Raw genomic sequence first — 27,763 nt, forward strand, 5'->3', positions numbered from 1 at the left:
TGTTATCAGCTAATGCTAGCTGGCTTGGTTAGCAATCTGCATTTATAGACTTGCTGTGCAAAACTCGCAGACACACAAACCTCATTTTTCTCCTCTTATAAATTAGTGCATTAACTACAGAGGACATAGAGGATTCCAATTAGCAAATTTATATAGAAATTAATTTCATATTGTTGTCATAAAGTGAGCTATAGAGACCACTGAAGGTGGCTGTAAATATGTTTATTTGTAATTGCATGCTAGATTTAAATTTTGTGCCCTATTTGTATTTTCCTGTGCGTTGCCAACCTGTCACAGTCCACCAGAAAATTCAATTCAATTCAATTCAATTTTATTTATATAGCGCCAAATCACAACATAAGTCGCCTCAAGGCGCTTCATAGATACAGAGAAAAACCCAACAATCATATGACCCCGTATGAGCAGCACTTTGGCGACAGTGGGAAGGAAAAACTCCCTTTTAACAGGAAGAAACCTCCAGCAGAACCAGGCTCAGGGAGGGGCGGGGCCATCTGCTGCGACCGGTTGGGGTGAGAGAAGGAAGACAGGATAAAGACATGCTGTGGAACAAAGACAGAGATTAATAACAGATATGATTCAATGCAGAGAGGTCTGTTAACACATAGTGAGTGAGAAAGGTGACTGGAAAGGAAAAACTCAATGCATCATGGGAATCCCCCGGCAGCCTACGTCTATAGCAGCATAACTAAGAGAGGATTCAGGGTCACCTGGTCCAGCCCTAACTATATGCTTTAGCAAAAAAGAAAGTTTGAAGCCTAATCTTGAAAGTAGAGATAGTGTCTGTCTCCTGAATCCAAACTGGAAGCTGGTTCCACAGAAGAGGGGCCTGAAAACTGAAGGCTCTGCCTCCCATTCTACTTTTAAATACTCTAGGAACAACAAGTAGGCCTGCAGAGCGAGAGCAAAGTGCTCTAATAGGGTGATATGGTACTACAAGGTCATTAAGATAAGATGGGGCCTGATTATTTCAGACCTTGTATGTGAGGAGCAGGAGTTTGAATTCAATTCTGGATTTAAATGATGCTAACACACTGAATATGAGTGAGAGCCCGAGCCAGCCTAATGCATTGCTTTCCAGAATTGCGGTGTGCTCCAGCCACAACATCTGCATGTAAACAGAGTATCCCCGAGACGCCTGTTAAAATTTAAATACGACTTCACAGTTTAGCTATGGCTATTGTAACCATTTACTTTTCGATGCAGACAGGTTTAATTTGAGGCAATAAGGGGCTGCTGTTTGGCAGGCATCCATTTCCTGGGTGGCCTGATGGAAAAGCTGCTTATGCCAAAACCATAAACATAATAAATACTGTACAAACAAAGAAAAATTAAACTGAAAGGTTTCCAAGAAATTAAGATCAGATGCCAATCCGTTCACACATAAGGAGAACAGTGGTGCACGAACAGCTGATGTTTGGGGCATGTGTGGTTCTTGTAGTGCTAATCTGTTACTGGCTTTGTTTTAAATGTATTTTTAAATGACATTTTAATGTAAAACGCCATTATAACTTGTCAACACAATTCAGTCACAGGATATTTGTTCCCACCCTGTTAAACAGAATAAATTACGCTTGACTTTTCATGGGAAAATGAGATCTAATACAAGTGATTTAATAACCAATCTCAAAACAACCATGATGACTAAGGATTTTAAATCCCAGATTTCAGCAGCGTGCTGCAAACTGGGAGGCCTGCTGGGTCCAAGATGGCCCTCATTTAACCTAAGCATCAGAGATTTCTTTTTTATTATATATTATTTAGACAGAAAAACAAGTTTTTAAATCATCTAATGCATCTCATTAAATAAGAACAGCTCAAAAGAGTCAGAAATACAAAGATGTGAAAAAAGGGAAACCAGAACTTCCTCTTTTCTAAAGCAGCTGTAAGTTGTTGAGGTGATTACTTGTGGTAACTGATATTTCAGCCAGCTCTAACACGCAAAACAACAACAACTATGTGTTTGGGTGCACTGACACAAACTGTCCTGCATCTTTATCGGCACGACTTTTTTGCAGTAGGACGCAGGGATTGTGTCTGCAGCCCTGTGCTGTTGTGTCTTCAGTGAGGATGCATCGTCATGGAAACCAAGAAAATGGAGCTTTGAAACAAGTGGGTTAAAATACAACAGCTGTTAGAGATGAACCCAAACTGTTCACCAGGACCTGACTGTGACAGTACTGCATACATAAATATATGGAAAGTTTCAGGGATTCAGAAACTCTATTAATGTGACAGAGTGTGAGTCTGCACAAGGCCACAGCACTGACGCATGTGCTGAGACACACACACACGCGCTGTAGCAGCACAACTTATATGTGCGTAGATAAACAACACTCGGTGTTTATTAATGAGCTTTGTGGATGTTATGGCTGAGAAACACACACACACACACACACAGCCATCCGTCAGCATGAAGGCTGCCATAAAGAAAACAAGAAGGGGCCCTCCTTCACAAAATGTAAGCTGTATGTTCACATTCAGAGAGATAGCTCTGCATCGAGTTTGGATGTTTTTCAGCAAGTCAGCGATAAAGGCAGGAAAATGTAGACGTTTAAAAAGACAGAAACCCCGGACGATAGAGGCCAAACACAGACTGGGTGCTTCCTCAAAATGTGCCCAACTTCTGTCACCTGATAAGGAGATTAAACCCAGTAAGATAAATAAAATATGTAAATTAAAATTTCAAACAGAATAAATCACAAAGAATGTACATCCATCATAAAGAAACGAGAGTCGTGCACGAGGGTGAAAATAAGACTTGCAGTGTGTTACCTTAAAGATAAATTATTCACAGTCATACTGTAAATTAAATACATACATACATACATACATACACACGTTAAATTAAATTATCACCAGAAACAAACCACAAGCCAAATAAATCCTGATCTGAATCACTGAGTTCTGACTTTAAACGCAGGAGGGTGAATTTAGGCTGTGATGCTAAACCTGTTGACATTTCTCAGCTTCGGGCTGCTCTGAGTCATCGGTTGTTTATGACAAAACATGCGATGTAGAATATGCTCAACTAGACACCACAGGGTGGGAGTTAAAGAGTTTTATTCCTCCCTTTTTGTGCTGTTTGCAGTGCACTGGGTCACCGGTGACCTTGTTTTAAAGCCGTGAATATTTCACAGAGAGGATGCTCTGTATATTTAAGAAACCTCATTTGAAGTCATCCAGCTCCTAGCCATAAGTCAAGGGCGCTTCCTGTGTAAAACAGAAGTTACTTTTCCTCTTCCCCGCCTCTCTCTCCTCCAGCGCGGGCCCAGGGTCACGCCATATTTGGTGTTTGCTTTGAGCGGTACCAGATGGGCGGCGTTTACTGCATCGGTGAGGTTCAGATGGTGTCGAGTAAGCTGTCAGTCGCAAAATAAGGTCACAAAGTCACCCACCTCGTACTGTTAAAATGGCGCAAACCGCACAACTGCCACCTGAGCCGGATACCACAAACCATGAATCAGAATTTATCAGGAAGTTCATAAAAAGGCTAAATCATCTGCTCATGAGACTCCTTCAGGAAGGGTTTAAAGGAGTGATTTACTTACTAAGATGATAACAGATCGTAATGTCCTGGGAAAGAGTTGTCAACAGTAAAGCTCAGCAGTTTACGGGATTTGCAGATACTAAAAGAATCTGTAGTTCATCACAGATGGTTTGAGCCCAAGAATGCTCAGGGCTAATATTTATACAGTTAATAAATATGATGTTATCGTTGTTGTTTTTCAAGTTACTGCTGCACTGATGACGACATCGCAAGTAGAGGAAAAGTATACTTTTAATAAAGGTGTATTTTAATTGTGAACAAACTGTAACATTGACAGATTGAGTATGAACATTAAACGACATGTGAAACTACACAGTACCAGGCTGGACTAAGATACAGGATGACCAGTGACTATCACCTACTAAGGAGGCCTGTACTGTGAGAATAGATGGTGGTTCACCTCTAACCAGTTACATGCTTACAGTGCACACTGGGAGCATATACAAAACCAGCACCTACTGACCAATAGATTTTCTGGAAAACAGCATCACCCTTCATGGAAGATCCTGTGGACCTGAGTGTGCATACAACACTGTCTTACATCACACATGATTGCATGAAAAAAATACATTAACAAAATATATAATTATTTTTGACTCTACCTTTGCCTTAACAAGCTGTGATGCTGAGAAGTCTGTTTGCCTATCTTATTGAATCATATCTGTTATTAATCTCTGTCTCTCGTCCACAGCATGTCTTTATCCTGTCTTCCATCTCTCACCCCAACCAGTCGCAGCAGATGGCCCCGCCCCTCCTGAGCCTGGTTCTGCCGGAGGTTTCTTCCTGTTAAAAGGGAGTTTTTCCTTCCCACTGTTGCCAAAGTGCTTGCTCATAGGGGGTCATATGATTGTTGGGTTTTTTCTCTATTATTGTAGGGTCTGCCTTACAAGATAAAGCTCCTTGAGGCGACTGTTGTTCTGATTTGGGGCTGTTTTTTAAAGAAAAGACCAAAACTAAAGCTTGATTTCTTCCTGAGCAAAAACTACAATCACGGCTGGATGTTATAATTATTTGGTGCAGCTTTCAGCTTTTTAAAACACTTTATCTGCTTATCTGCTCTTGTCGTCCTCTCCTTGTCTCTGAAATGGTTTTAAGTGGTCCTCCCCATGTCACCTGGTAAATGTCATGTTGTGACCTCATCATATCAGCAACACCTTCTACATTTAGGCTTTTAACTGCTGCCCTTCAAAATCCAGACGCTGGCTGAGGATAGTTTTGTCTGTGAGCAGCATTACAGAATCTAGAGGTCAGAGCGGTAGCACCTTTGCAATAAAACACTCTGTAAAGTGACTATAAAAGAATGAAAGACCTTGAAAGAAGTGAGAAAGTCCTCCATTTCTCACCAAGTAAAAGTCCTTTCGTATTTTCATTTCGTTGTTTCTTTCTTTTCTGATTTTGCTTCCCACACATTCACTTGCCAAATCTCAGTCAAACTGACAGAAGTTCAATTTAAATTCCTGTCGGGAGTTTCCCAAAGATAAGACGCATCACGCTGAACTGCGGGGAAATCTACAGACGATGTTTTGATGGAAACCTCCTGGGCTTGAAACTTTCGATCAAGGTAAGAGCGAAATCATTTCAATGAAGTGCCGTAATGGACAGAATAAAGAATAAATGGCTAAAAATAAAGTCAGACTGAGGGAAATGTCTGATATTTCTCCTCTATGTGATTATAAAGTTTTGTGACCCAGCGTTTTGAGTCTGTATTTTTGAGTTTCTTATGTTAAGTTTGTGATTGTGAGTTCTTGTGTAATTAATAATTGGATTTAGCTGAGGTTTATTCTGCTTTTTGTTTCATCCATGTCTTGGTTTCTGTGTTATGTCTCCTGTCCAATCTGTGTTTCATGTCTGTGTTGTGTCCACGTTGTCAAACTCGTGTCTACATCTCTCCATGTTTCCTGTTTTATTTTGAAGAGTCAAGTGTTTCCATGTTCATTGTGTTGTGTTTTGCTTCCCCCTGTGGCGTCATGTTCATTTGTGTCAGCTGTGTCTCCCCAGGCGTTTCTACTTCCCCGATTACCCTCCCGTGTATTTAAGTCCTCTGTCTTCTGTTCTTTGTCGGGTCATCTGTTGTCAAGTCTTGTCAGGTTTTACTCATGTTCACGTTTCTCGTCATTGGTTCGCATGCTCTTAGTTAATCTTAGTTTATCCCAGTATAGGTTTCAGTTTAGTTTTTCCCTCGTTTCTTGTTTAATATATTGAGCCGCATTAAAAGCTTGCTTTATGTTATACTTCATTTTTCTCCTGCGTCTGCATCTTGGGTCCACTTCATAAACACACAGGTGTGTCCCGCCGTGACAAAGATGGACATCGCTTCTATGTGTGAAATGTGAAATCAGAACACAAGTGCCTCAAGCCTGTATTCTTTCTCACGTACAGCAGGGGGCAGCACCTCTGATTGAAACTAACTCAGTCTATAGGAAAATAAAACTTTGTCCTATTTGATTTATGACCTCGGTGGATAAATTTGAGTTTATATTTTAAAAGTTAGATTCAAGATTGATCCCAAAAAGATTTTCATGTTGTATCATATTAGTCCAATGACCCCAATTAGTGGGAAAAGGGATGACAGGCAGGGTGTTCACATTAGGGCGGACCTATGTCCTAAATGTTGCAGTCTGACTGATGGCCGCAGTGACAATAACAATGCCTAATAACAAATAAAAGGTCAAGGCCGCTGGTGTTAAATGTCAAATGGAATTGGAAATCAGGAAGATAAACTGTAACCATGTGATGTGTTTGTGGAAGTTGGCTTCCTTCTTCATTTGTCTTTATATACAAAGTGGAAGCTGGACGCAAACTTCAAGAAGAAGCTGCTGGGCCGTCTCGTAAGTTTGCTTTCTTGCTTCCTTGTTTGGTTTAAGTGATTTCCATCATTTATCCTGGACTCCTGCCAACAGATTTTCACAACACTTATTTTCCTTCCCTGTTCATGTTGTTGTGAACTTTGTGAACCTGTCAGTGTTGGCATTGGAAATAGAAACTCTAGTAACTCTCACATCGAATCCTTGTGAAAATGAAGCTGAAACGTTAATGAGCGCTGGTGGAATCTGGAGCGAGAGAGCGGTAAATAATCTCACGTCCTTCTTAGTGGAGTTAGATTTAATTAATGCAAAAAAATAGAAAGAGAAATGTTTCAATTAGTGTCCTCTGGCTCATTAAAGCTGAAGAGCAACTAAAAAGGGGAAAAAACCCACTTATTTGGCATTTATTCGCGTTTTTATGAAAATTAAACTTAAGTGGATGTTCCCAAATCATTTTTCCAAAAATAGCAGCAAAGTCCTCACAGGCCTCTCATCCTCTGGGAAATCATGGGTCTCTGGGAATAGAAAGTGGAGCGTGTCCACACAAAACAGAACATTTCCTCCTGCCAACACTATCATTAGCTGCAATTATTTCAAGTGAGATTTTTTTCATCAGGAAAAACAAAATGCTGAATTGGTTTATGGAACTCATTCTCAAGAATAATGTGGTGGATGAAACGGCAAATATCAAAACGGCTCAGCTGACCCGTTTTGTTCATGACAAGCCTTAATGTGTGTAATAAAAATGCCACAGGAACTGGAAACCCCCTGTTCTGACTTTAACATGTATTTCCTTCCCATCAAACAAATTCTCCTGGAACAGCTAAAGGCTGAGTTCAGGTTAGTCACTTTGCTTCTTCAATGATTTTTCTGTCACCACTAAAACTTCATAGAAATTTCATGACCTCTGCATGGTTGCCATTTTGCTGCAAGTCTTTCTGTGCATATTCCCCTTAAGTAGCCCAAACCACATGGGTCAATCTGTTTGACTGTGACAGTAATGACCACATTTTCTTTAAACCCCGATGCAGTAACACGACCTGAGAGGACCCTGGGTGTCTCCTGTCTCACAAGAAAATGGCATGGCTAAAAGTAATTATCTCAAAAGGCCAAGGGGATGTAGCACTGTCACCTATAGAAGCTTTTAGCAGGAATATTTTATACAACAGGAAGACACCAGCGCTATTTTTTTAAACGTGTTAGTTTCATGCTTATATTTCATCACCACACTAGAGACAGGATAACTCATCTTTCAAAAATAAAGAAAAGGGTAATGCTGGTTTTCTATCAGAGGAAACCGCTAAGTGATAAGTAAGTCCTATGTGAATAGTTTTTATATTATGTGCTGCTTCCTTATGCTCTGTCTATGCTTTACTGAATTTATCAGCGAAAGAATAACAATCATTGTCTCAATATAAGCAAAAATAATCATAGAATCAATACAAGGGCTCAAAAATTCCTGGAGGGAGATTGTAGAAAGTATTGGAAAACAGTGGAGTGGAAAATCTAGAGAAACAAACATGTTTCCCCTGAAAAAACACAAACAAAACAAAAACAACCCCACAAAGGCAGTACTGATTCACTCTGTTATGCAGATGACACACTGTTACTATAACTAGTAATGACAGAGAAATATAGAGATACTTTAAACAAGACATCTTTTTTTAAAGGTCTAAGCTATATAAATCGAGGTTATTATTAATATTATTGGTGGTTTGGTTAGGTTTGCCTTTTTAAATTATTAGATAATTGTTTTTTACCCCCCCCCCCCCCCCCCCAAATAACTTTACCTTTTTAGCTAGTGCTAAGTGGCAATACCTACATCTAAATATTAATTTCATATAGTTAGCAATATGTGTAGACATGTTTAAGTCTGGCTATGAAATCTAACTAGCTTACCTATGCTAATATTTGCTAATGTTACAGATCTGCAGCATGTCTTTGCACCACCAGCTGGTAAAATTAGGGCGCACAGACATTCACCACACATTTAATTTTGTTTGAAAAGGAAACACATAAGTCTGTAAGAAACATGTATTTTTATTTCAGTGAGACACTGATCAATACTTCTGAGCAGAGCAAGTCACTGTGTCTTTAAAGAGTGGTGACACTCTAAGAGCACACAGCAAACACACAGACCACAGGGAGATAAAGTTGGTTGTGGGTTTAACACCGACGAGTCTTACGCACACACACACACACACACACACACACACACACACACACACACACACACACACACACACTGCAGACAAATAGATGTGACACCGTCGCCTGGGCACAGACAGACATCAAGACATTCGTTCTGGTTGGTTGTTCGGCCTGTCAGAGTGACAAAGAGTCTGATGAGGTTCCTGAGTTTCACTGCTTTCTGACATTACAGCGAAAGGAGTGAAACTGGTTGTGTGCACAGATAACAACTTCCTATATACAGCCTCGTGACTCATCTTTACGGGGAAGCCAGATAGATATCCTTATAGAGGAATTAAACAGATAAACAAGCAAACAAAGAAACAACAATCATCTGCGGCCAGGTTATTGCACATTTTCAGCTCAGCAACATTTTTCTATAAGACTTCTGTTTTAATCATAAATTATTTTCTTTTTAAATTTAAGTCTGCTTTGAAGCATCGATTTGAACATGTCGATTGCTGCCGCATTATTTATTGTAACCACGTAAACCTTATCTTGCCAAAAGGGTAGTGAGCTACAGCTGCTTGTTGCTCAAAGCAGCAAAGCCCTAATAATGCGTAACAATAAGTCTTAATTTAATAAGTTACACAAACATGTATCACCAGTACAGCTGTCATAATGGAGGAAAACAGCTGCAGAGAATATGTGTTGGGCGTTTTTAGCATGTGAGTCTGTGAGGATTGATGCACTTTTGGAGGCAAGGGGCCGTTTGAGGAACTGCAGCTTTCGACACTTCTGTTTTGGCTTCTTTCTTCAGCCCTGGTGGTTACTGCAAGAAAAAAGCCTCAAATGTTCACGCAATTAAATACAAATGGTACCACAACTAAACATATTCTAGGGGTTTCACTTCATTGCCACCTCAGAACTTTGTGTACATGTTTGTTTGTTTTTAGCTGATATGTGAATTTAAATTCAGCTCTTTTGATTTTGTAAACGTGATCTTTAAAGCACTGAGATAGGAACTCACAGTATGAAGCAGACTGCCAGTTTGCGTCCTGATTCGGAGCTTTATATTTTTATTTTGTCTTTCACGTTCTCTCAAATATGCACCTGAAGGCTCTTCAACATGGCTGCAATGGCTGCTTTGCTTCGGACCATAAAAACCACTTGATGAAGTCCAGAAAATATACGCTATTTATATTAAAATACACACATCCAGCGTGTACCGCTGTGTGTATCTCTGAGACACATGGCGTTTTGGCAAAGCGAGCAGCTCAAAAGTGCTGCATTCACTGGCCTACTGAACGTTGCACTCATAATATTTGATGTTACAAAAAGCGAAATTCCAGCAGAACTCCTAAATACCATTTTTAAAAAATGCCCTTTTAAAGAGAAACAAAAAAAGCAGTAATTCAGCAGAAACCCAGCGTGCTTACAATGCAGAATTCCTCCACATGAGCCATTATGGCCTTCACAAATCAGAAATTCCACAGCTGCATCCCCTTCAATAACGTATCAGTGTGAACATAGTGCACGAAGACAGTGATAATTGAAGCGCTGAGCTACCCACTGCCTTTTCCTTTGAGTGGAGCTCTAGATGCTGCCAACTCTCTGAATGTTTTCAGTCTGGCATGCTGCCCCTCCATCTACTAAATCGTGCAATGCACTGCAGTCCACTCAATCTGTCAAAGGCACTGAATCCTCTCAATTAGGAGAGCTACAAAGTGTAGCCAAAACACCCCGGTGTTTTCATACCAGTGAATCTGCCAAAGCAATTTATTTATAATACCAATTTATTAATATTGTCTCTTGGTTTCAAAGGAGAACCACGCAAGCTAAGGAGCGAATCCCCAGGGCCTGTGCTGCCTCTGGGAGCTGCAAACATTCCAGTCTGGAGGAAATAAAAGTCGTTTTATTTTGCTTGGTATGAATCTGGACAGCAACGGATATTCATCGTGTAGAAAAAGCTACAGAATAATAAAGAGCAGTCGGTACATCAGAATGCAAATCAGCTGGTGTAACTGCAGAATATTAATGATTATGTGTCCTTTCCCATAAACTATTCATATAAGCAGTTCTTTGTAGCAGTGTGAAGGACTCCATATGGGAGAAAGAAATCCAGAGTTTAAACTGTAATGGAATCAGGTCCACAAGACCCGGATCTTCAGGTGTAACATGGAATCAAATGTGCAGTTATTTTGAGCATGTTCATGTTTCTTAACGCTCACACCTCTGCAAAGATCTATTTAGAAATGTGTGAACGTTTTACAGCACTTGCATTCACTTGTAACCATTTTTTCACACGCTTGTTTAAACAAGACAAATTAGTTTTAAAAGATCTCCGATTCCACGTCCGCCTTCATGTTTGTCAGCGTGTTATTCGTCTTACAGCTACTTCCCTCTTTACGTTGAAGGTTAGTGTTTATCTGTTTTCACTTCCTACCTTTGTTCCGCTTCCCTCCTTTCCCTCCTTTCTGTTCTTGTCTTTCCCTCTGTCTTTGTTGGATTGTCCTCCTGTTTTTTTTCTCTAGTCTTCGGTGTCCATTCCCTTCTTTTTGACTTTTCCATATCAACTTCTGTCAGACTATCCCGCAGTCTGCCTGTGCCTCCTTTGGTTTCTTCACCAAAGCAGTGCATTAAAATCTCTTGTTTTACGCCCCGCCTGCCTGCATTTGTGTTTGTTTGAGAATTCCAACTTTACAATTAAATAAGTCCATCTCTATTGGGACCTCTAATAAATTACCCCCAAACTACGTTAAAAACCTACACATTCTACTGAGTGTCTGTAAGATGGCTGACTGACTGTCTTGGTCAGTACAAACCGTTCTCACTTCCTACCAGAGCGCTGTCTGCTCCCTCCATGATTTATGGAAAATAGTCTGCACCAACACAATGACCTGTCTTGTATTACTCTTACAGAGACGTGGTGTGTGTGTATTTGTGTGTGTGTCAGGAATCAGCTGTTCTCTGTTGTCTTTGTTAATGTAAATGTTTGACGGCTTTCAGCTAACATAATGCAGCTTGTGGCAGCTATATTGGATGTTCTCAGTCTTTCATAATAAGAACAGCTGAGTGTTTATTCTGCATTATTATTGCTCTACTTTACTGGACAATGCCAGTTTGTGGCGACTCTGACTCATGAGGGAGACTGTGTCATCTACCAATAGAAAAGTTGGCGGTTTGCTTCCTGGGAGAACCTCAAGTCTGCTTTTCAAAGTGTCCTTGGGCGAGATAATGAAGCCTGGCGTGTCCATCAGTGTGAGTGTCAATGTTAGACAAGGTAAGAGAAAAGCACTTGGACGAATCTGTGTGTGATTGGGCTACTAAGGCTTGTAGTAAAAAGCTCTATATAACGGTGGGCTTAAAGAAATGACAGATGTACAGCCCAACATTGTTGTTTTGTAACCAGTTTCTCTATAAAGGTGACAGTGGGAAAGAAAAACTCCCTTTTAACAGGAAGAAACCTCGAGCAGAACCAGGCTCAGGCAGGCAGCTGTGCTGTAAATGTATATACATGTGTATGTACAGTATAATAATTGAGAGGGGAGCTCCCTGTCACTGTCATGTCAGTCACACAACTGGTGAAGTGAGCTCAGACGCTCCCTCACCTGCAGTTAAAATATTCTGTTCACGAGGGGCAGCCAATCAGGAGGAAGTTTGCTTAAAGGCAGGAAGAACCGACTGTAGTAGAGTCTGCTTTCATTTATCCTGGCTTAATATGGACTAATGGTCCCTGGTTAGTAGTCTAGACGCAAATTGAAACAGCATTTGATTCAACGACGTCGGCAGGAAGCTTGACGGGTCGATTGAACTCAGTCGTTAATGGTGTGCAAACAGAAAACAACTTCCAACTGCACTGCTTTGACCTTGTGTCACAGTGGAACAGACCGGCTACAAGGGCATGAAAATATGAATTAATGAGTGAACGTGTTGGAGGAATATTAACGACTGAAGTCATTCATCTCCATAAATATAGTCCGTTCTCTCCTGGGCTCGTCCCACAGAAATTATTATCGAGTCAGACTCAGAAATATCAATGACTTTGTTCAGTTTTATACAAACTTTGTTTCTCATTTCTGGCTGAGCTGGATGAGCTACACTTCAAATGGTCATTGTTTTCTATCTATGGAATATTGTTGCATTAGAGCCCCTCACTGAAGGCCATCCATCCTCTCTGACAGTCCAAATGGCAGCCATTTTAAGCAGGCATGAACGTCGTACACGTTCAATAAGCTGCAAAGTGCACATCATAAACCACAAAACCAAAATGAACCCTTAGCAGTGCTGGAGATGGTGCAGGGTGGATGTGCTAGTCCTCTCTGTCATTTCAAAAGAACAGTTCCCAAACTGTTGTGACAGCCGGCTCTATCTTCCACTCCATCACAGGGTCCTGCCAATAATCCTTCCTCCCAACGCACACCGCCGTCGCCGCCCGGCCTCAGATACACGCTGTTTAGAAAGGAGACTTCAAGAGCTGCAATGTCCTCGGTTTGTGCAGATATTCAAAGGAATCGTGATCTCGTCTCTGCATCTTTCATCATCACTGGTGCCTCTGAATTTAAATGAGACAGCCCGCCTGCCTGGCAGGCTGGGACGTTTCCTGACTCAAGCCTGGAAGAAAAGTGCACCAGCCATATACTTTGATTACTTGCCCATCTGTGGCCTGACATACCTGTGGTGAGGTCTACACAGAGAAAACACTTCACAAATAACAGGAATCATGAATATTCAGTTTTCACATTGAAAACTCATTCAAGTAAGTCCATAAACTCCGTGTCATAACCATTGTTTGTGATATTTCGTAACGAGTAATAAAAACTTTGTGTTCCCAGCTGTGTTTGTATTTTATGTTCATATACTGCGGCTTTGTTCTGTGATTATTTGAATGCCTTCCCCTTTCTTTATTTTGTTAAGCACACATAAAACTGGTAGTGGAGTGCTGGCAAAGATTGTCTCATGCTAATAAGGTACATGGCCAGAGGTTCCACTGTAAAAATGTTGAAATACTGATTATATTATTGCAATCAATCATTGCAAAATAGCTGTGTCTGATTCTGTTCCTGCTGTCACACCGTGTTGTATTTTTTAGATCGACAACTGACCATATTTGGAAAAGACGGGAGTGCTACGATATATCTATAAAGCATATAATAGTCTGCAGAGGTGCAAGGAAACAATACACAAACCTTCTAATTAGTGTTAAGTAAAAATGCTTGAAAGGCACGAATGTCATGTTTAGGCATTAGCTGAGGAGAGGTCACCTATCAGCTACAGCTGCCTGTGTCACCGTCCACCTGTCAAAGTGATAACACCCTTAACTTTAAACTTAAATCGAACAGGAGCGCTACAAAGGAGTAACTGTACGGGTATTATTAGCTAAAGAAAGCTGTAAACAAGCTGACGTCATGACTCGTGCACATTTTAACCTGGTGATCTCTGGGGACCGACACACCAGAGTGTCGGTGTTAGAGGAAGTGCAACATTTTGCACAAAAGTTCTTGTAATCAAGACTTTACTAGTCACTGAGTTATGTCCGGCTGATGTTCACGAAGCAGTTGGCCAGATGACATCGTGGACACTGGCACAAGTTTCACTTATTGTTTTATTTTTAAATGTAGCCAAACTAAACAGGAATGCTTGGATCCACTGATTCAGACACATCACAGACACGATGAACCAGGAAGAATGGAAATCTGGAAGCCCGAAGTTCCATCTCACCGCAGGCACAGCTAAAGGTTACGTTAACCGATGCTACAATTGCTCTTGATTGCTTTGAGATTTGTGCTGATTGAGTACCCAAATTGAGTAATTACATTCACATATCAAGTTTAGCTGACACTGAGCAACTCGCAGTGAACGTGACATTTTCCAGATTTCCTTTATTTATTTATTTTTTGTTCCACATGTTTTTATTTTATTTGAAGAAAGATTTCTTGACTGCTTTTCTCCCTTATTGGTAAGTCACACAACTATAAACTTCACTTCCCATGTGTGCTTGCATGACAGAGCACAGGTGGGCTTTATTTGATCTCAATAAAGGCTCTGAGACAAACATTTGCAATGATGAAGATTTATTTACCGAAAGCTTGACTGAATTCACTGGAATTAAACAGGAAGCAATAACAAAAGTGCCCCGGCTCTTTAATGAACAACACTGAGTAATGTAACCTTAATATAAAGAATTTCAGACACACAGCTGGATTGCAGTATTATTCTGTAAAGAGGTGCTGGATAAGGCTAATTGCTGCTTATCTGTTTCCTGTGACACTTCCAGCTCCAGAGAGACTACAGCAAACATTCTGCTCCTATCACATCTGTACAGAGGCTCCATCTGGCTACCAAAGCTACCCGGGGATTGTTTCGTAGCAGAAGATTTCTTTGTCTTGCTTTCAGCCCAGCATTAGAGAGCTCCATCTCTGGTGTCAATCAATACAACTGCAGCTCTAAGCCCACCACTAGCAGCTCTGCTGTCCCTGTGTCCCACACCATCTTCCTTTCCATCTGTCTGCACAGATCCCTGAGGTCCCTCCTGGCTTCCAGACGGAGCCAGACATGGTCCAACATCAATCAATATTTCTGCAGGGCTGTGCTGATGAGCAGAGCTCAGAGGGTTTCTTTTTTTCTTTTTTTTTACATCGGATCAGAGCCAGGTGACATTTCTGAGAAATTTCTGGGAATGGAATGAAAACTCCTAATGGGAAATGGCTTTTAAAATAGTATCAGTTGTTTTGCATGTTTCAGCTCATTAGCTGCTAATTGGAGACATACTCTTTTACATGAGTGACTATCATTAGATTTTACTTTAGCTTCTTATCTTTTAAGCCCTAATTGTTTCCCATTTATTTAAGCAGGATAAAATTTGGTTTGCAAAGATTACAAAGTTACCTGACAGCTTTAATTCAGTGAATAAGATTTCACCAAGCGATAATCTGACTGAGATATCTCAATAAATATATGATGAAATGTTTACATTCCTTTGATATTTGACCTGAATCTGACCTCAGTCACGAGTGCCAAGCCTTACAGAGCAAAACAGAGAATTTACTGATGGATTCTTAAATTGCCGCCTTCAGGGGTTTTGTGCAAGGAGGTCAAAGTTTTGTGTCTCTTCGGTCATATTACAAGACTTAGAGGGCGGCTCAGTCCATCAGGAGTGAGGACAGAAGCTGTCTGATATAAAAATCCTTTCAATGCTTTACCCCTCCTGCCTCTGCACCCAGAATCGAGGGTAATAACTCCTCGCTGCTTTCTGGAGACTTTTCTGTGATGTTTATGATCCCCTTTACCAGCTAGGCCTGAGTGCACAGGAAAAGCATAAAACCTTCTCCAGAATTAGCTTTAACATCTTGCCGTAAATACGACGCACAAAGAGAGAGGAAGATTCGCTGAGACGTTTAAAGGAGGCAGTGAGTTCACAAGCAAAAGATGAAGTCACTTGAAGTACTTGCATCAAGTAACAGCACATCGCCACATGTGGGTCATGTGACTTTGGTGAACAATCTCCTGCCTGGCTTCAACCAGAGCTCGAACTGTAAAAAAGGAAACTGTGGTTGTGACCTTAAAATGGCATCAGAAACGGGACTCTCTGAGTAGCAGTAAAAGCAGCTTCGGGCTGATCTCGAACAACAACTGCATCCATTTCTAACACTCATAGCAGAGCTGCAGACTCAGACATCCACCCCAGCCTTGTTTTTCTCCGTCTGCCCAGCTCGGCTAAACTGACCCGCTCAGCTTTGGATCTAAGTGACCCCTGTCACCGGCGTGTCTGCGGCTCGCAGCCAAACGCCAGTGGAGTGAAATTTGACGTGGCGGGCGTTTGCTGTCTTCAGCCACAACAGTGAGACAGCGAGAGTGAGAGAGAGGGAGGGGGCAGCCCTGGAGTGAGTGGTGCTGGGTGCCAGGCTAGACATGGAGGCAGGACAAAGTTGACTCTCAACTCCAGCTAACCCCGAGAAGAGCCGGGGGGGTGGGGGTGAGAGCACCAGCGAGGATGCGTGTGTGGGGGGGGGCACCCAGAGTCTGGATGGGGTCTGCTTAAAGTTTCTAGAATAAGAGCCAAATTATTGAATTAAAGACATGATCACGCAGCATCATTACAAATACATTTTAATTAGATTAGTTATAATCAGACTGTTTATTTGATGGTTGTTGTTAAAGCTACATCTAGTATATGATTACATTACATTGTATTAATTAATTATTTTTGAATAAAACACTAAAAAAACAAAGCAGAATACTTTATTTAATCTAATATTTAACTGAATTACTTTATATTTTATTCTTTTTTGCAAAATAAGTTCATAGTTACATGCATGTAATCCAACACATGGCAAAATATGCAAGTAAATTCAATAAACGTTCATATTTATAAAAACAAAATTAAGTCAGCCAGTGTGTTATTTGTTGATGAGCAATAAACACCAGGAAAATGTTGGGAAATAAACAATAAATTATTTAATAAATGTAAATAAATTGTGAATAAACTATTTCTGCTTTAAAAGCTTCAGATGTGGTGAGACAAACCACAAATATGTACAGTGCTGTAAAAATTCTTCACTTCCACCTTGCATGCATTAAAAACACACACATCTCCACCAGCTTACCGACGTCTCACACATCCAACACATGGCTGAGGATTTCAGACAGGCCTTTGATTACGTCTCGCACTTCAGGAAAAAAAAAATCCGGCGAGAGATATTCTTGTAATTTTCTTCTCGTCATCAGTTTGTCTCTCGATGATGGGAGCTGACAGAACTGGGACCGCGGCGCTCGCGCGAAGAGGCCGAACACCTCCGAGTCTTCACTCTGTTGTACCATCTCATTATTTTCAGACTCCGTCCCTCGACTGTTTAAGATTCACGCCAGGAACGGCGTTTGGTTTGGTTTCCAAGACTCGGCGGGCCTTAAAGGTTTAAAGGAAAAAAGAGAGCGACGGGGAGGAAGGAAGGAAATGCTGACGGCCTGTGACGGCCTGTGACGGCTGTTCGTCATCCACAGTTCTGAATAAAGTTGGTACTTTTATATCTCAGGTTTCCTGCGAATGTCAGTCTGTGTGCTTCCTTTATTCTCCTTTGTTTCTCTAATAACTGCCCGTTATTTAAATGCATCACAGTGTTCGTTAACGCTACTTTCAACAGAAATTTCAATTGAAACAGTCTCCATGTTAACATCACTATGCTAACATGCCTTAAATGCACCAGCATGCCTCTGCTTACTGTGTTCAGCATCATCGATAAGAAGAAGGATCCGTTTCATTTTGCTGCAGAAACTGTAAGACACACGAAAAACATCAACAGTGAGGATCTGGTGGGGCCCGGTCAGTGAGCAATCTTAGATTTTCTGCTTTCCGTCAGATAAACACAACTCTGACTGCAGACACATTTGAGCCAGTTGTAGATGCTTCACAGTTAAACGATCTCTACTGGCTGATAATAGTTTGAGATGCTAACAGTTGGTGCTTAAAGGTGCTGCTTTATGAGCATTCAGGAGAAGAATGAACATCATCAGAATCCTTAAGTTTATTTTTAATTAACGAGGCAGACGTGTCCTCGTCTGGCTGTAGAACAGTTTTCTTTTTTTTTTTTTCTTAGTTTATCGCCTTCTGCTCACACAGAAGCAGCTGTGGTATTATCACAACTTTGCACGTGCAGCAACCGGACATCAGCGCGCTGAATCCTCCTTTGGGTTCTTTGCTGGCTGGGTGCTGAGGCAGGAAGCCAATTTATAGGTGAGGGACACATGAAACTAACGGGCACATCAAACACCTTTCAGCTGGTTCTCTTTTAGGCCATTTTTAGTTGTCAAGTTTTTCCTGGCTTATAGATTTTTAGCCATCAGAGCGGCAGCGTTTCTTAAAAACAGCTGGACCTCTGTGAAGAGCCGGTGTCACACTCTTCTCTTTTACAGTCTGACATGAATGAAAGGCCAGATTATTTTTTTACCTTTTCACACTACACAGCAGATTGTGCTCAGTTGCACTTGTGGGCTAAAACAAGATGGCTGCCGCAGACAGAGCTGTGAACGTCTATTACCGAGTTCACACTGGCCTGTAAGTCACACTGAATATCTGAATCTGGAAATTCCTGCAGTTAATAACTGACTCTTGCATAGAAAATCAGAAATGCTTCTGATATCAGTCACAGTCTTTAAATCAGGAATGTGACACTTTCTGATTTCCCCGGGATTTGCTGTTCTGTGTCTGTTGTTTACAAACCTGAAGCCAGAGAGGGAAAAAATGACTTCCTTTCAATGGCAGAGTTATTATTATATAACAAAGCGACATCTCTATATAAATGTGCCCATTTGGCTGATACAGGTGTTAATAGAGCTGGAAATACCTTCACAATGCACTGTCCCTCTTTCATAGCAATTACTTAACAATAACAGGTGCCGCTTTTCTAGCCAAGCTTAAAGTGAAATTGTTGGGCTATTAAAATCCCATAGCTCTGAAAATGTTATCGCCGTCTGCTCCACTTTTAGAATCAACTCGGTCTGCTCTACAGATAAGAGGACAGGTCGTTGGAAGAAATATGGCCGCACTGGTCCTTTATCTGCCCTCGCCAAATGATTCTACATCCACAAGGACACCCGAGTGAGTGAGTGGATTTGGGATTCAGCAGAGAGCGAGCCGAGACGGCCGAGTTCATTCCTGCCCCGTCGGGGTACATATCAGATAACGTTGTCGCTTTCGGTTTGATCTGTAATTTCCTGGAAGACGAGGAGCGATGTGACAGATGGCGCTCACGGTGAAAGAGCTGCCGAGGACGAGGACATGTTGGGGTGCCGTCAAACCTCCAGCGAGACTGGAGAGCGGGCAGGGACACGAGGAGGGGCCGGCCGTCGCTTCTACTTCTAGTTTCCTGCATTTTCGCTGCAAAAAATCCCCTGAATGCAAGACAAGAAGACCCCTGAGGTCAAAGAGTTTAGCATTTGTTGAATCACATTAATGTATATTTTGGAGCCTCGCTCCTGCCAGCTCACATCAGATGTTTCTGCTGCTTTCTTTAATAATCAATTAAAGGAACATGCAGTTTTTGTAAGAAAGACCTAAAAAGCACAGATTTATCCCCAGCTCTCTGTTGGTGCTTTAAAACTGGCAGCACTTTATATTAAGGTAAACCTACTCACCATCAACTCTTTGTCTGTTTGCAGATTAATCACATGTTATTAGCTTTTCATTTGTCGTGTATTACTCCCTTTTTTGCGCAACCCTGTTCTACGAGAAGCAGGTCATCAACTTAAGCATTTCCCCTCTAGTTTCTTATAATTACTGTGTAATGTTACCAAGTTAGGAAACTGCTGAGCATGAATCACAATCATAATGTGTTACTTGCTGTGGGGTTTGTGAGGTCAGGGTGGTGGGAGGGCTCGAGCCAATCCCAGCTGTGATAGAGGCAGCGTGCACCGTGGACAGGCTGCCAATCTGCTGCTGGGCTAACACCGAGAGGCAGACGAGCATTCACACCGACAGCCAAGTCAGAATCACCAATCACCATTTACACTTAGCAAGTTAGCACTTTCATATGATTTCAGTCAATATTACTATAAAAACATCTGAGCTGATAAATGCAGTGTGCACAGAATCCTTTTTCATTTCTGACTTGTGTCTAATCTTTTCATCTACACTACTCTGTTTTACGGTTTTATCTGCAGCTAACCCTAGCATTATCTGATGTTTTTACTGAAACTGCACCAACTACAAAATAATAACGCAATGTTAAATGTCAACAAAAATTAAATGTGAAAAGATTTATCCATAGACCAGAAGTCAGTACAGCGATCAGCATAAAAGTAACCTAATTTTCATCTACAATTATGATGATTTAATTCCCAACCAAGCAGATAAAACACACAGATGACATGACAGATGTGTCAGCAGTGGGGCGTAGCAGAGCTACGAGTCATTTCTTCTCATCACAACATCTTTTGCAAAACCACCACGTCCAACTGCTGTGCTGCACTTCAGCAGCATAAATAAATGGCACCAAAATAAACTTTAAGCACAAGTTTACAGCCATTTGATACACATTCATGCTTCCTTTAACAGGAAATTGAAACATCTGACTTCCTCATTCCTGACAGGCCAGAGGACCACACTGATGGACATCGAGCGCCTATCGAACGGAGGCAGCGCGGCCACACGAAGATTCTCCTCAAGTTCAAAAGTTCCTACTGTGAGGAAGCAACTATTCCTGCTTTCAGTGCAGCTCGTGGACTCGTTATGGAGTCAAACTCTCAGCCAACACTTAGCATTTATACCTCCACACTGTTGTGAGCTGGTCTGTCAAACAACATAAAAAACTGTCTGTTAATGGTGGCTGCTGTCCAAGAAATCCACTTCTCTGTTTTGCACTCGTACAAAAGAAAAACTATGAGCTGTCATCTGCAACAGCTGTTCTAGTGTTATAAACAGAAAACAGAGCATTTAGCATTTCTTTTGTAATTATAACACAGTGGCATTAAACTAAGGGTTCACAAACACTAGCACACTAATGAAGTCCGCAGCAGTGCTGTAATAAATGTTAACTCTGTGCCATTTGCCTTTTATTTATTTATAGCCTTGAATAGAGAATTGGACAGGATATGCCGGGCCAAAGGGAGTGAGGCGCTTCAACAAGTGGCCTAAAATACGCACGGTGACACTGCAGTTACATTTTGTCAATGTCAAACTCCTTTTATGGTGATTTCTGGGGTTTTAATAGGTGGCATTGGGCTGTATTGTACGGTTGCCTTGCAGATGAAAGAAACCACAAATGAATGTTCCAATGGAAAAGATTAAAGATTAGCAGTGGTGGGGCTAGCAGCAGAAATAGTAGCAGTCAGGGTGAGATCTCATCACTGCCCAACAGGAAACGCTCAATATAACATCGAGTGGGAGTGATTATGGTTAACTGGGTGATGGGTTAGGGGGGATGTTTAAAATACTGTATGCAGCAGGTGTCAGCTTAGATTTCAGGTGAGCTGTAAAAGCAGGACCTTGATGTTTTAGGTAGACTACCGTGATCAAAGGGGGATGGGATACAGCACAGGATGCAGATAAAAAACATGCAGCTGACTCAAGCTGACTGCCTGAACTCTTGATCACTTTTAAAAAATATATTTGTGAACTGCGTGAATACTGACACAGGCTTTCAAATCACATGGGACTCTATGGGGGATTTGCTTTCTTCTTTTAGAGTCAGCCTCAAGTGGACATTAGTGGAACTGCACCTTTTGGTACTTCTGTCCGCAGGCTGCTGTAAGGATAAACCACAAAACCCACCACATTAATGCAATTAAATGCAAATGATATCACACGCAACTAAATATATCCTTGAGGTTTCAGTTCACTGTAGTCACGGTAACTAAAACATACTTCCAACCTGCAAAGAAGTTGTCATCTTGCACTTCCTTAAAAATGTAACCCAAGCTGCGTTCAAAGATAGACACAGTGTTGTGCAACACGTAACCAAATGATTTCAGCTTATTTTGAGTCCTAAAATCACATTTTTATTAAGCTGGGTTAATGTAATTACACCATCTTTTCTGAATGTCTGCTAACGCTAAAGCAGACGTTACTCTTATTCTGTCGTGTTTAGAGATGCAGAGAACGAGAACATGGGCCCAGTGTGTTTTTACCTCTCAGACCCAGCTGTGTTGAAATGTTTTTCTTTCCTTCTTTGCAGTACGAGCAGTAGAGACAGTAGTATCAGCAGTGGAGACTCAACCTGCAGCTGTACCCATTACACAGCTTCTCGCACACACACACAGTTGTTCATATGTGCTACACAGCTGCAGCCTCCCATTGTTCTGCTTTATCTCCGCTCCCTTAAGTTAACCAGCCTGTTTCTCCATTACACACAGCATGATGCCTTAATTAAGACTGATGCAGGATTGTGTGAAAGTGATCCTGCTGATCACATGACCAAACAATGAAATAAAAAATAAATAAAAATCATATAAAGAGAGACGGACCCTCTAAGACCTGCAAATTCATGTAGACAAAATGTCCCTCACCCCCTCATTATCAGTCCCTTAGTCTGTCAGGTACACTGCAAGTATGTGGACACACACTGATAATCACCTATGACTCATCGTCCGCTTACTTTTGCATGAGTACACGATGTGTGTAACACAGACAGGGGTGGGTGAGGTATCATTGCTTCGTGTCTGCTCTCCTCTCCGTAACGTATTCACAGTCACACACTGAGCAGCAGACAGCGGCGGTAACCGATGAGTCACCATCCTAACTTCTCATCAGGTTGCCGTTTGTCTCCATCTGGCAAAGATGAATGAACAGAGTCGGGGATGAATTTATGTCAGCCAATCAACAGCCAGACAGGCAACACGCATGATCGTGGCTCAAGAGTTGGGAGTTCGCCTTGTAATCGGAAGGTTGCCGGTTCGAGCCCCGGCTCGGACAGTCTCGGTTGTTGTGTCCTTAGGCGAGACACTTCACCCGTTGCCTACTGGTGGTGGTCAGAGGGCCCGGTGGCGCCAGTGTCCGGCAGCCTCGCCTCTGTCAGTGCGCCCCAGGGTGGCTGTGGCTACAATGTAGCTGCCATCACTAGTGTGTGGATGGGTGGATGTGTAAAGCGCTTTGGGGTCCTTAGGGACTAGTAAAGCGATATACAAATACAGGCCATTTACCATTACTACAAGACCCCCATTACCATGGTGATCCTGCAACACCACTCATGAGGAGGTTGCAGTAGCAAACACAAACCGAGGAGTGCAAAGCTATGAGTATTCAGAATATTTTTACCACTGCAAATGACTGGAAATCTTTACATTTAAATTAGCTGTGGGACTTTCTTATGTTCACAGGGAGGGGGGGGGGATCTTCTTACAGGGAACCTGCCGTAGTGGGCTGCCGTGTTTTCACATGAGTCCAGATGAGCCAAGGCAGTGTCCAGAATACCAGAATATGATGGAAAACACAGCAGGATTAAACGTGCCTCAGGTCTAGATTGTTTTATGTTAAACTGATGACCAACATCTCATTCAGGCTTGGAAAGGTAGAAGTAAAGGAGGAGGAGTCAGTCAGTTTCAATCTACAACTTCACTGCTAGATGTCACAAAGTCTTACGTACTTGTCCTTTAAGCACCGATCACCAATTATTGGGAAAATTACAGAAACCAACCTCGTGTCTGAGATGTTTTCTGTGAATCCAATCTGATTGTAAATCTTAATAAAGGTAATATTTCTCTCAAAAATACCCTCACCTGTAATAAGAGTCATTCAAAGGACAAGAAGTATTCCCAGTCACATTTCAACCAATCAAAATGCTCCGTATCATTTTTTTTATTCAATTTGATTCTATTTAATTTTATTTATAGAGCACCAAATCACAACAACAATCACCTCAAAGAGCTTTATATTGTAAGGTAGACCCTACAATGATACATACAGAGAAAAGCCAACAATCACATGACCCCCTGTGAGCAGCACTTTGGCAACAGTGGGAAGGAAAAACTCCCTTTTAACAGGAAGAAATAGCATTCTCCTATTTAAATATCTTTAAATGTTTTGTTTTATTACATCGCTGGTGCAACATCAGCACATGAAAGCTCATTATTGAGTGTCACAGACAGAAACAACACGAGAGTGTAATGAAGACAGATCACACCAAACATAAAGCAGTGTCTGGGTCACTGTGTAGGACTGTATAGCTGAAATGCACATCTGTATTAAGAGTTTCTACATCCCCTGACGTGGTCAGGGTCTCCTTTTACTTGTATTGTCAGATGGAGGCACTTTTAACAGCACATCTACAACACAAGCAAACACATCACCTAGGTGATGCGGGTCCAGCTCTCTTTTCATGTAGAGGAAGTGATGATTTGTTTCCAAGTGCCTCCGTTGTACATTAGCACTCTGGCCGTGGGCTAACATCCTCAGCCAAAAACAAACACTTCCCAGATCTTGTCTGCTGACATTTTAAGCAAACTGTCAGCTTAGGTAACTATTCATGGTGTGTTCCACACAAAAAAGCAATCAGAGCATTTAATGTGTCACCCTGTAATAAATCCCACCATCCTGAGACTATAATATCAGAATCGATGGGATTCATTTTGAAAAAGGCGTTTTAAACCATCTATCCCTCATCACAAATGTCATTATTGTCTGTTTGAATTCATACTGAGGCCGTGTTTGCAAACGTGCAGAAATAATTAATGACGAGATGAAAACAAATGCTATAAAATCTCTATATGTTAATTATGGAATATCAGTGGATATGATGTGAACATGCTCATCCATATTCTTAAATTCTAATCTCACGCAGAGTTTCGTAAACCCACTCTGTTGATTAACCCCGGCCGCCCACCCACCAAGACCAATTACACTCGCTCCCTATCTGCTATCGCCTTTGAAGCATCAAACTGTAAATCTTCCCATCACTGGGCAAGAGTGGAAAAGACAGTGAGTCAGTTTAGAAATGGAAATTGTCTCTGCATTCATCAGTGATTTCCTACAAACTGCTGCTACAGTAAACTGTTGTTTGATTACGGCAACAATTACAATCACAGTTATTTTGGCCACGGCTGAGATCACAGTTAACGGGACTGTTTGTGGACTGACTGGGTTTATTGAACGCATCTCTTTAACTGTTGCAACGTACCCTTGAAATTTGATTGTAATTCATCTGAAATAGGAATGGAAATATAGAAAGAAATGAAGTAAACACCAACAGGGTCAGAGCACTGTTAGGAAACGCAGAGCAGCACAGTGCGAACGTTATCTTCATTATCTTCCTTTAATAATTGTTAAAGGAGGAAAATGTCAATGAAATCTGAATTGGACTAATTTTACAACCCTAGGTGTGACGCGCCCTCGCTGCACACCTTTACTTGCTGTGTCAGGTAAAAGGTTGATTTCAGCAGTAAGTCAACACAAGCAAAAAACTCCCACAGACTGCAGATTCCTGTATGTTGACTTCAGCTGTTGGTGGGCTCAGAGCTGTAAGACTGAATGTCTATGAATGTCCTAACTATCTGTTGCTACAGTGCATGAACTGTGCAGGTGACAGTTTGCCAGAAAATCATTAAAATTGTCCAACAAAACCTTCTTTAAGCAAATAATGCTGTTTGTCATTTCTGCATCGGTTTCATTGTGATTTCAGGTGAAGTAATTATCATAATTAATCATTACAATACCCGATTAATCAGTTATTTCAGCACATCGCTGCAGCACAGTCCAATTCCGATACAGCACCACCACAACTGAGGCGCCATTCACACACAAACCATCATCCGCACACACAATCCACAGCGTCACATCACCGAGAAACGGAGGGGAAAAAACACGCAGACAACCCAAAATACACGCGCACAGACACACAACCCCTCCTCGTCACATTTTAATCGTTTATTGTCTTTTTTTTTTCACGCAAATAAACAACTAAACCAAAACCCGAAAGACTGTCCGCCTCCTCTCCATCCTATTGATACGCAAGGTGGCATCTCTCCCATCCACACCCTACACCTAATGCGCATGCGTGCCGCGGCAAACAAAGGACCAGGCAATTAACCGGCGGGGTACGGCTAATAAAGTTTGACTCGCTGCGTAAGCAAACCGATACATTCGAGCAGCGGCAGAAACAAGAAGACGAGTGAAAAGATGAACTCTGTGTTTGTGCGGGAGAGAATGCAGCTTAGATTCTCCATCAGCCACCCCCACCCTCCTCCTTTTCATCCTCCTCCTCCTCATCAACATCATCCCACAGAGGCTCCTCAACCCCCCATCCCTCCTCCATACTCCTTCTGAGTGCAATAAAACGAGAATATGAGATCAATAATTCATCTGAATCATGACACGGACTGATGTGGTTAGAGAGTGCATGTGATACGAGTCACTGAGTGCGTGCATGTGCGCGCGTGCGTGTCGCATTCAGGCAGAACGGTGTCACACCTCCACAAAGACAAAGAGGTGGGGCGAGCAGAAGAGCACTCTTCTTATTTCTGGATGTTCAACTGTTTACTGGCTGCGAATTATGAGGGGGGCACCCCCACCCCACCACCGAGCCCCAAATCCCCCCTCCCCTCTGCGGTGCGGAGCAGTCTGTGGAAATTATATAATCATAAACGATATCAAAGCAATCAATAAATAATAAAGAGCACGCTGCTCGATCGCACTTTGAGCGCTGTCGAGGTGATTTTTGCTTTTTTCCCTCAATAAAAGTGAGAAAAACGAGACCGTGTCTGAGCGCGTGCTCTCCCAGACTGTACACACCCCTTTTTAAACTCGTGCACATTTTGTCGCCTGGAAAAGAAAAAGAGAAAAAAAAAGAGCACAGAAGAAAACAGAATTTTACAGTTTCCTAATTTCTCCCTTTCTAAAAAATATTTGATTTCCTTCTTTTTTCACGACATCTCCACGTCCTTTGTCTCATCCCCTGCACTCGCTCCGCGCGGCTGTCCAAACGGAGAGATGGGAAAAGACAAAAGGAATAAAGAAAATAAAAGAGCCACGAGCATGTGAGCGGCTCCGTGGGGCAGTAAAAGAGGAGAGTGGGGCGATGGAGCAGCTCTTACCGTGTGCACTGAAGTTCCGACACGTTCTCTGCGCTCCTGGCAGCTTCAAGCAGCGGCTGCTGGATTTTTTTGCGGCTTCTCCTGCGCGCCCAGCGGCTTGTGCCTGCTACACGGTACGGCTCCGCGGCGATCCTCCGCCTGCGCGCACACGCATCTGAACGCACGTGCACGCGCGAGCGGTGTGCACTCAGAGCAGCAGCGTGAAGAAAACGTACCTGTTCCTAACGACTCGCTTTATTAAAGCTCTGTGGTGCACGCGTCTTTATTTTCATTTATTTCTTTAGGATCATAAAACACTTAATGCTGCTTTATGATCATTTTATCACTGCTGTGCTGCTGCATATGTGTGACCGAGCGGTGTCTCCAAACGTGAAGCTCATTTTTTTCAATCCTTCACACAAAATGATTCATTTTATTTTATTTATGCATTTAGTAAAAAAAAAAATTACTCTGATATTGTTAGGAACGGAAATTTCTCTCTGCGCTTCTTTTAGTTGCAATACTTCATTCTTGCGCTCCGTCTTTCGTCAGTCGTTGCTTTAGAGCGCCCCCTGCTGTTCACTTTATTCACGTATTTCCGAGGACTTGTTGGTAGGCGGGACGCACCTGTTGATTCACAGACTGAAGAAACTGTCATCTGTTTATTGGACCAGATTTTACAAAATAAAAATGAAAAAAAAAAACTCAACTTGTTTCACATTTTAGGAAAAACTGTTGACTCCAAAAAATGTTTACCCGCTTCTCA

At 41.8% G+C, this 27,763-nt stretch overlaps 1 protein-coding gene across 1 annotated transcript in view; it reads right to left on the reverse strand.

Annotated features, from left to right (window-relative positions):
* Positions 1-27,155, reverse strand: part of basp1 (brain abundant, membrane attached signal protein 1) — a 47,254-nt gene extending 20,099 nt beyond the window's left edge. Inside the window, exon 1 of the mRNA XM_085389779.1 lies at positions 27,019-27,155. The gene's annotated coding sequence lies outside the window, so the exon portion shown is untranslated. The remainder of the gene's footprint in view (positions 1-27,018) is intronic.
* Between the last annotated feature and the right edge of the window lie 608 nt (positions 27,156-27,763).

Source organism: Rhamphochromis longiceps, linkage group LG18 (assembly GCF_057381845.1).
Source record: "Rhamphochromis longiceps isolate RC_006_pf linkage group LG18, R_longiceps_female_GT1.1, whole genome shotgun sequence".
In the NCBI taxonomy this organism is placed as follows: Eukaryota; Metazoa; Chordata; class Actinopteri; order Cichliformes; family Cichlidae; genus Rhamphochromis; species Rhamphochromis longiceps.